Here is an 8,900-nt window from a genome sequence, read left to right on the forward strand (position 1 = left end):
TAATCATTAGACGTGATGGCAGCATTTATTTTTATTGTAGTTTACAAAAGCTTTAGTCCGCCATGGATTGGAAACTTCAAAAAAAAAAAAAAGATCTTCTTTTTTCTTTTCTTTTTTAAAAAACCGTACTTCGTGTGAGAAGCACTGCCGTAATGGGTAAATATCAGGTGGTAAGAAAGTCATGATAGAGTTTACATTTATTTTCAAAATTAACCTTTTAAAAATGATAGTATTTTCATACTGTGAGAAATAAACCTACTGAATGTTTAGAAGAGTTATTTGAGGATTTGTGTTATTTGGTTCACACACACGCATGCACACACTTCTTATGTGGTTAGGGATCACAAAGAATACTCACTAGAACAATAGCTTCTTATTTTTCTTAACTAAATGTGATTACCCCTTTGCTTATATAAATTAATACTTCAATACACAGAATGGTAATGAATTAATCTCAGAAGTAGGACATAATAGTATCTACAACACATCAAGAGAAATTTAGAAATAGGACTATCTAAGATAATGAGAGGCAATTGGGAATTTGGGGGAGAGGAGAATTTGACATATGGAAGTAATTGTTATGAATTTTAAATTATTTACTAAGTATAGCAACATCAAGATGCTTTTGTTAACCAACTTAGAAAAAAGTTTTTTAAAAAAGAGAATACCAAAATGTGGAACAACTGCAGGTATTCTGTATTCCAAAGAAAATAACAAATCAAAAATCTTCAGTGCTGTAAAGCTCTGGAGAAAATCTAGGACTAGTCCTGGGTGGATGCACTGGAGTCTGTTTTGCTGTTGCTTGATACAGTCATTGTTTCAAGAAAAACTGTGAACTGTGTCAGCTGGATGATATGGGGTATTTTGGTTTGCAACTTTTGGCCCCATGCTTTCTTGTTTTCCTTAAAAAGAAAAAAAAAATCTGTGCGCTGCTTACAAAGGCTTCAGGGTGCTGCTTACCATTTTAGCTACTAACACAAACAACCTTGACAATAATAATCCATTTTTTATCCCTTTTCACCAGACAAGTAAGCAGTCATCAATTATAAACCCTCACATGAAATACAAATTTAGCACCATGGAAATGAAAACTAAAGCAATTTGTACCTTTACTATTCCAAGGGGAATCATTCTTGGTCTATTTACTATGAAATATTTCTTCTATCTTATACTCTTCTAAGTTATATCAATGTCATCGACCAGAACTTGAATCATAATGAGTAGATGATACCCTTGCATGACTGGAATCGTGTCATCATTATTAGATGACCTAGTTAGCATATGTGGTTAAAAATGCCATTGCCTTTTTATTTATTGACTTATTTCAGAATGGCATAGGTTACATCAGGACTGGGCTCCTGGTGTGTTCTTATGAAATGGCATAGTGTTTTGTTTATTTTTGTAACCCACATCCACTAACCACATACACTGAGCCATCCACAGTATTTCAAAATATTTCTTTACAAACCATATATTTTTTCCCCTATGACTTTTATTATCAATGCCTCTGGAAAAAATGTAAAACATGGGCAAAGAAATGTGATAGCCTTGCTTTGGAAACACTGGTAGACTTTAGGAGGAACCCCAAATCAGGAAAGATGTCAGTAAGAGAAACAAACCTTCTGTCCTGAACCCATGGGGCTCCAATCTGTGCCCAGAGTGCTTGTTTTCCCCGCAGTCTGCATACATTTGGGAGGGAAGGAGTGGGTGGTTACTACTCGCTGAGGATGGTTCCTGAGAACACCACATCCAAGGTCAAAAATCTTGGCACCATTTCTGGCCTTGTGCTTACCAATAAGCATGCATAAAGGAAGAAAGAAGAATTTGCCTTGGAAATGATGCTAGAATTTATCCTCACTCGACTCTTCTGTGACTGAAAATGTATTTGGCCTTTAATCGTTACTTCCTGCTGTTGTGGTCCCCCTACCCCTAATCTTCCTAAGCCATTACTCTCAGAATTCTCTTCAGGGAGACCAAAATGCTCCAGACAAGTTATTTTCCCAGTTTGGAAGAACTCACTGTCTTATGTCCTCTGACTTTTTCCTCTAGCTTTTTGTTTCCTTCCAAATTCAAGTCTCATCTTCTGTTCCCTAAGCATTCTTTAGAACTCCTTATTAGTGTTTATGGGTCTGTTCACTTCCATGCTAAATCTGCCTGCATTATTTCCCAGGATTTAAAAGAAAGTAGGGTAGGTTAAAAAAAATTAGGCAGCATTCCAAATGAACAATGAAATGTGTGTATATGTATATATATATATATTTTCAACCTTTGTCCTCTTATAGATGGTTGTTAGAGAATTTGGGTTTGTAAGGAAACTGAGATTTTCTATGTGTGATATGATAATATTAGTGATTATTTTCTGATCTGCTTAATGATTATACTAGATTAGTTGCATGATACCTAATTAATGATGTCATTGGAGTCTTACCAGATAATATAATGATAAATTTACTAGAAACTGGTCAAATTAGCTGAGTCATGCTCATATGGTTTGAGTTTTCTGTACAGACCCAAACTGTACGTGAAAAGAGAAGATGAGAACATTTAAATGAGTAGATTTCTAAAAGGTGAGGAGATGATGCACATGCCGTAAGTTAAGGTAAATGAATCCACTTTTTATTTCTATTACGTAATTGAAAGGAAAAAACCTTACCCACTCTGAACCATTAGTTTCACTGTAATGCTCATTAGCCCATGATTAAGTCTTAATATAAAATGCCATGGCTTCTTTTTCAGACTAAAATCGTAGCTTACTGAAACATGACTTACCTTTGATCGACAATCATCTGGCTATTCTGATTAACTCTCCCTTCTTTCTCCTTTTCCCCAGTAGCTTCTTCCTTCTTAAAAATAAAAATGTTTGAGAATTTGAATGTGATATTTAATCCAAAATTAAAATCAAAGATATTACTAAGGAAATTATATAACTTCAATTCCCAAACATATGCTCTAATGACTAGTGTATTTTATTGCCAAGTTTGTTACATGTGTTAGTCACTGGGCCGGATTTGTGGTCCCTGATTTTGAGCATGTGAGACAGTGAGTTGCAAAGATCTCTAAGGTAATTCTCACTATCCTGTGCAGAAGGACTTGCATTTCTAAATGGAACATACACCGGAAATAAAGGTCTGGATCTCAGTCTTAATATCAAAGCAGTATGTTTTAACTGACTAAGCAGGGCTCTAACAATTTAAGTAAAAGGATGCAATATAACAATTAATGAACTATTAAAAACCCCTCATCGATCATTAACCCTTGAGAACACATGGGTATGTACGTGCATCATAAACATTTATTTCATTGGTAATATGACAGTTTTCAGGGCAGTGTTACTATTTAAGTTTATGATTAGCTATTTATATATACATAGGTGGAAAATAAGAAGTCTGATTCTAAACTTCATGTCTCTGATCATGAAGGGTTCTTTGAAGGGCAAATTGGAATTGAGATAGAAACTGTAATACAGGCCAAGAGTCATTATATCAAATAGTAAATATTCAATAAATAGCTTCTTTGTGTATGGGCCTATGTCAGATGTGGTGGAGGTGTTGAAAAGGGTTTGAGTCATGGCCCCATGCCTCAGAAATTACAGTCACGGAAGTTAAAGCTGGTAGTCATGAAGCAACTTAAGAGTTAATGGTCTGACTCTGACTGAAAGCATGGACTGAGCTCAGAGCAGGGAGGGAAAGCATCGTTGTATGGGGCTGATGGTCCTTGATCTGAACTTTAAAGGAAAGGCTGGATTTGGATCAAGGGAGACAAAACTGCAGCAGAGGCCCGGGAAGGGGAATACACATGGTGGGTTCATAGGCACAGGGTGGGACCAGCTGGGCTGGAGATGGAGAATCAAGGCAAAGGAACGTAGAACCAACTGATGTAGTGCCCTGAGATGGGTAACTAGCCAGAGGTTGAGTGACAAGCTCTGACTCTGTTGCTGATGATCTGGAGGGACTGATGGGCCCACGTGGCCAAGCAGGTTGGGAGCCACTGGCGTCACAGAGGTGGAGTCCACCCTCGTGATCTTGAGTGTTGGAGAGAATGTCAGATATGTGGAGGGAAAGACGTATTTTTGGACCCAAGAGGCTGGCTGTAAACAAATTAATGAAAATGGACGTTTATCTTTGGCATCTCTCCTGTGTCACCCTCTGCGTCTCTCCCATAGTTTGGGTATCTTGCTCTGGCTTCAATTGTGCATGGCTTCTCTTTGCTTTGCCTTATTTCAAATTAGCTATAGTTTCATTTTCCTTAGTCTCACACCCTGAAGGTTAGAACCTCTGGGGTTCTGCCGACTGTTCGGGTTACATGAAGGAAGGATAGCATCCTGGACCTTGGGGACAATATATCTTCCTCTTTTGGGGGAATATTTTAATGTTGCTTGGTTAAATAAGTGTTTTAGTATCCCTAAAAATCAAATAAATTCTTCCCCCCTTCATAGTCTTGTATAGCACTCATAAACTGTGTTTTTTAAAATTTTTAATTTTTTTTAATGGAAGTACTGGGGATTGAACCTAGGGCCTTGTGCATTCTAAGCACACACTCTACCACTGAGCATACTCCCCTCATAAACTGTGTTTTATTTAATTAAAAGTTACCAAACCCTTATTAATGATACTACTTTTTTTTTTTTTGGTGTTGGCTGGCTAATTCAGTTATTTAAATCAGATATCGAGACTGAGTTTTCCTGTATAGCCCATTTTATCTCCCGCAGAGATAAAAATGTAGTTCTGTGCACACAGATTTTATTCCTAGCCTTATGTAAAACCCTCAGAGGGCCTTATAAAGGGGTTCTGGGTGGTTTACTGCTGCAGCCCTCACCCCTACTTAAAGCTGGTTTTCTGGTGATGTCTCTCAGGAGTGGTGGAAGAGAATGGTGGCCAGTAACATCTGGTGTGTTATGTGTAAAACCCCTTTTTTGGGGGAGAACTAGACTTTAAGTCTTTTGTCACAGAAAATAATTTGCAGCCCACAAAGTTGCTCCTTGAGTTCCACATCAGTTATTTTTTAAAATGGCACAGCAGGTTGCTAATCTGATTGATTATTGCCAGATTTCAGAGTTGATCTTTCCTTTAAGATGTGACTTTTGGGAAAGAAACTGAAGGGAAAGGAGCATAGGAAATAAAGCTTTGTGAGGACAGGATCGTAACAAGAAAATAGCAACTAAATTCGGTTCCACAACTCAATTCAGTTGAATTTCTCAATTAAACGTTGGTATTAATGATTAAAAAATATTAATGAGCCACTTTAAACACAAATGCTGCTGTGAGTTGCCCAGTGCCAAACCCTGGCGTGGTGATGTTCATCATCGCATCGTCCTATGGCCCAAACAGTGTTTTGTAAGAGTGGTACCCAGTAAAGACTGGTCTACTGAATAACTGAACGATGGAAAAGTGAGATTGTGCTAGCTGATGACTCGGCATTTATCATTATTTGACATTTGACACAGAGGAACTTGAAAACAAGGCAAATGAAATATAAATTTAAATGCTAACCACCAGCAACCTTTTTCTTTTTATGTCACCAAATGATAAAAGACGTTTCCCATGATTAACTAGAGTTAGTTTTTTACTATTTTTTATAGTTGAAAAGTGTATATAAAACTATATTTGATGCTTTGAAATGAGGCAATTTATATTTTATTAATTAACCCCTCATTTATTTTAAAAGAATTTACAGCTGGTCCGTGTTAAATGCAACATTGTCCAAGTGTTCTATGTTAGTAAAGGCACTTAGTTTAGAAGACTCTGTAGATATGGTTTCATCTTACTTAAATGACTTTCTCTAAAATGTGTGACTATGTGCTCTGTACAGAAGTCTGATCAGTTACTTTTTACTTAGATAAAGCCTGGTCATTTCTGCAAGACATTTATTGCAGAAGTTTGGTCAGTTCATGCCTTAAAGGATTATTTTCAAGTCATGATGCATGGCATTGCCGACACCATAAGAGGTGAGCATAAAAGTGCAACTCTCCTCTATCATTTTAAGGCTTCTTACTAGACTCTATGGTAAATTTATTAAAAAATTCACCCTCTTAAACATTATATATAAACATTATATAGGGAAAAAAATCATTAAAACTTTGAATTTTGAAAAAATTCTCCTCCACCTTGATTGATATTTTATAATAAAATGTCTCCAGACCACATTGGCTGTCATGATCTAAGGCTAATGCCATCTGACTACTCTTGTCCAGTAAAACAGGTTCCTATGGCTCACAGTATAAAAGATCATTCTGCACCATCTTATGTTCTCCTCAGTGGAGGTGGCACCCTTCTAGTACGTTGGGAGCAATTTTTACGTAATGTGGTTTAAATATGAATTTCAGAAAATGGCAGACAAAAAAACCCATCCAAAAAATGTAGTCTCATATTTCATATTTAGCTCTTTTTGAAATCAGAACTAACATTCTTTTTTGGAGGGGACAGGGTTAGCACTATTCTTATCTAACACAATAAAGATTGACTCCCCTTATGAGATTTCCTATTGTAGTAGATGGTTATAATAATGGCCTCTAACGAATCATGCCGACCTGTGTCCATGCTGCTTTGTAGTGTAATGCTGGTGCTCATACTACTGAGAGGTAGAGTCTGTTTCTCCACCCTGTTGAATCTGGGCTGGCCTTGTAATTTGCTTTGACCAACAGAATGTAGCAAAAGTGACAACTGTATGAGTTTTGGAGCCTAGATATCAAGATATTTTGAAGAGTCTGTCTTCATCTCATGGGAACCTTGAAATCACCAGGCTGTGTAGACCCCTGGAATGAAGGATCATACGGTGATAGAGTTTTGGTCATTCCAGCCAACAGTCGGCACTAACTGTTACCTGTGGGAGTGAGGCCACTTTGGAATTCCAACCTAGAACACCTGTCACCACAGTGAGCCCAGCCGAAATCAGCAGAAGTGCTACTCAATCAACCCACAGACTGATCAGAAATGACAAACTGTTCTGGTTTTAAGCTGTTGAGTGTTGGGGTTAGATTGACACCTGAAACACCAATGAAATACTAAAATCTGTCACATCAGAAACATCCTAACTCTGTAGCAGCCTAAAGAACAATCTTCATTTTTTTTTAAACAACTCATGCTAATCTTTGGCAGAATCATCTGTCTGACTAGAAACCTTCAACACTTCATAAAGAATCCTTGAGGTTTAATTCGCTATACGGACTATCCCAGGACTCTGTATTTCTTGGGTTGGCTGCACAGTGGAATGCTTTTCATAGCCAAGGGAACCCATTACTTCACAAAGGAATGTCCTGGAGGGTAGTGTCTCTGCCAGCTGTAGAAGGACAATTATGTAATAGCTTATAGACCACTCGGGATTTTAGAACTCGTCTTACTGAGGGGAAGTGTGAAGAAAAGGGAAAACAATGACTGAATGTTAGACCACAAACAGAGAGAGGAAGTAAAATATTAATTACAACAGCACCCAGACTTTCCATGCTATCTTTATATTTTTGCAATTTATTTTTAATTGACATCAATGAAATACCGGTTAAGTAAGTCATAACTCAGTTCTGGAAGTGTCCTGTGTAATTACATACATTCCTTATTTCCATGTAACAGACAAATATATAAAATCATATGTAACTTATTTTAAATTAATTCATGCTACATATCCTTTGATTTCTTTAATTTATAGTGAAATTTACCTACATTCAAAGTACTTTCTGATACAGTCTACATATTTGGGGCCGTAGGAAATATAGCCATCTGAGTCATGAATACATATAATTCATATTGCAATAAAAGCACACAAATGTGATTAGTGGATTATATTTCCCCCGTTACCACTCTGCTAAATAAATTCTGTTAAAAATGTAGAGAAACAAGGTTATATAAAGTCTGATAACTGAAGAGGAGAAGGGTCGCTATAACAAGTGCTCTAGCTGCCTGCTGATATCCCAGGAACCAAGGAAGGAGAGAGGCTATTTCACGGGATCCAGCTTGTTGTCACCTCTGGCGCAAAGCGTTAGGTCTACATTAGATGAATTAGTTTGGGGTCAAGGTTTCATTTTTTAGATTTCAGCTCATGCTTTTCCTCCTCTGTGCTTAGGAAATGCTCGTTCTAAACAGGTATGGATTCCCTAACGTCAGTTTTCAGTTTGCCGTGCCTGTGCGTGAATGGTCTAGGTTACCAGCGAGCCCTGTGTTTAAGCTCCGACTGAAATGTTGGGGAAAAAACCTGCATCACACAATCCAGGGATTCAGTAGATAGCCTATGCCCTGCACTAGGCAAGTCTGAACACCCTGGGGTGCCAGATAGCCCAGTTCCTCTCTAGTCCTCAAGGGATCGTGTTCCACATTCCTTAGATCATCTTTTCATCCTAGGCGTCCTCATCAAACGATTCTCCAAAGTTGCCACAGCTCCATGTCTTTTAATATGCTCACCAAGAAGTGGACTTGACTACTGGAACAGTAAATGTGTTAAGACAGGTAACAGAGATGTGGGCAAGGTGCTAAGGGATCATAAAAGAGGGAGAGTCACAGAAGCATTGATGTCGAGGCATCAGTACAGGTTTACTGCGGGGAGAATAGTCCGAGTTGCTAAAGCTCAGACTTAGACCCGAGCATGAGTTGTGTGGAAAATAGTGAGAAGCTTCTTGGGAATGACCAGGCTGCAGATTCTTGAGGACAGGGGACTGGCGGGATTCAGAGCATGGGAGGGGAACTGGAGCCAGGCTGTGAAGGACTTTTATGCTATCACGAAGGAGGAAAACCTTAGTTTTGAGCCCAACTTGTTAATGGCAGTGCTGCGATCACTCGGCCTGAGTATTGGCCGGTCATAGTTCTTTCTAGGAGACTCTACTTCATTAGGCATAAGACTCAGGTAGTAAACAGGCAATCAGTTGACATAAAATTATTTATTGTTCAATTATTTGAAATCATGGTGGTAAATATTCA

General features: G+C 38.0%; 1 non-coding gene across 1 annotated transcript; it reads right to left on the minus strand.

The window, feature by feature from the left end:
* Positions 1-4,487: 4,487 nt before the first annotated feature.
* TRNAS-AGA (transfer RNA serine (anticodon AGA)) lies at positions 4,488-4,558 on the minus strand. The gene has a single exon. It is a non-coding gene; the product is annotated as a tRNA-Ser (tRNA).
* Positions 4,559-8,900: the final 4,342 nt, after the last annotated feature.

This window comes from Camelus dromedarius, chromosome 6, assembly GCF_036321535.1.
Source record: "Camelus dromedarius isolate mCamDro1 chromosome 6, mCamDro1.pat, whole genome shotgun sequence".
NCBI lineage: Eukaryota > Metazoa > Chordata > Mammalia > Artiodactyla > Camelidae > Camelus > Camelus dromedarius.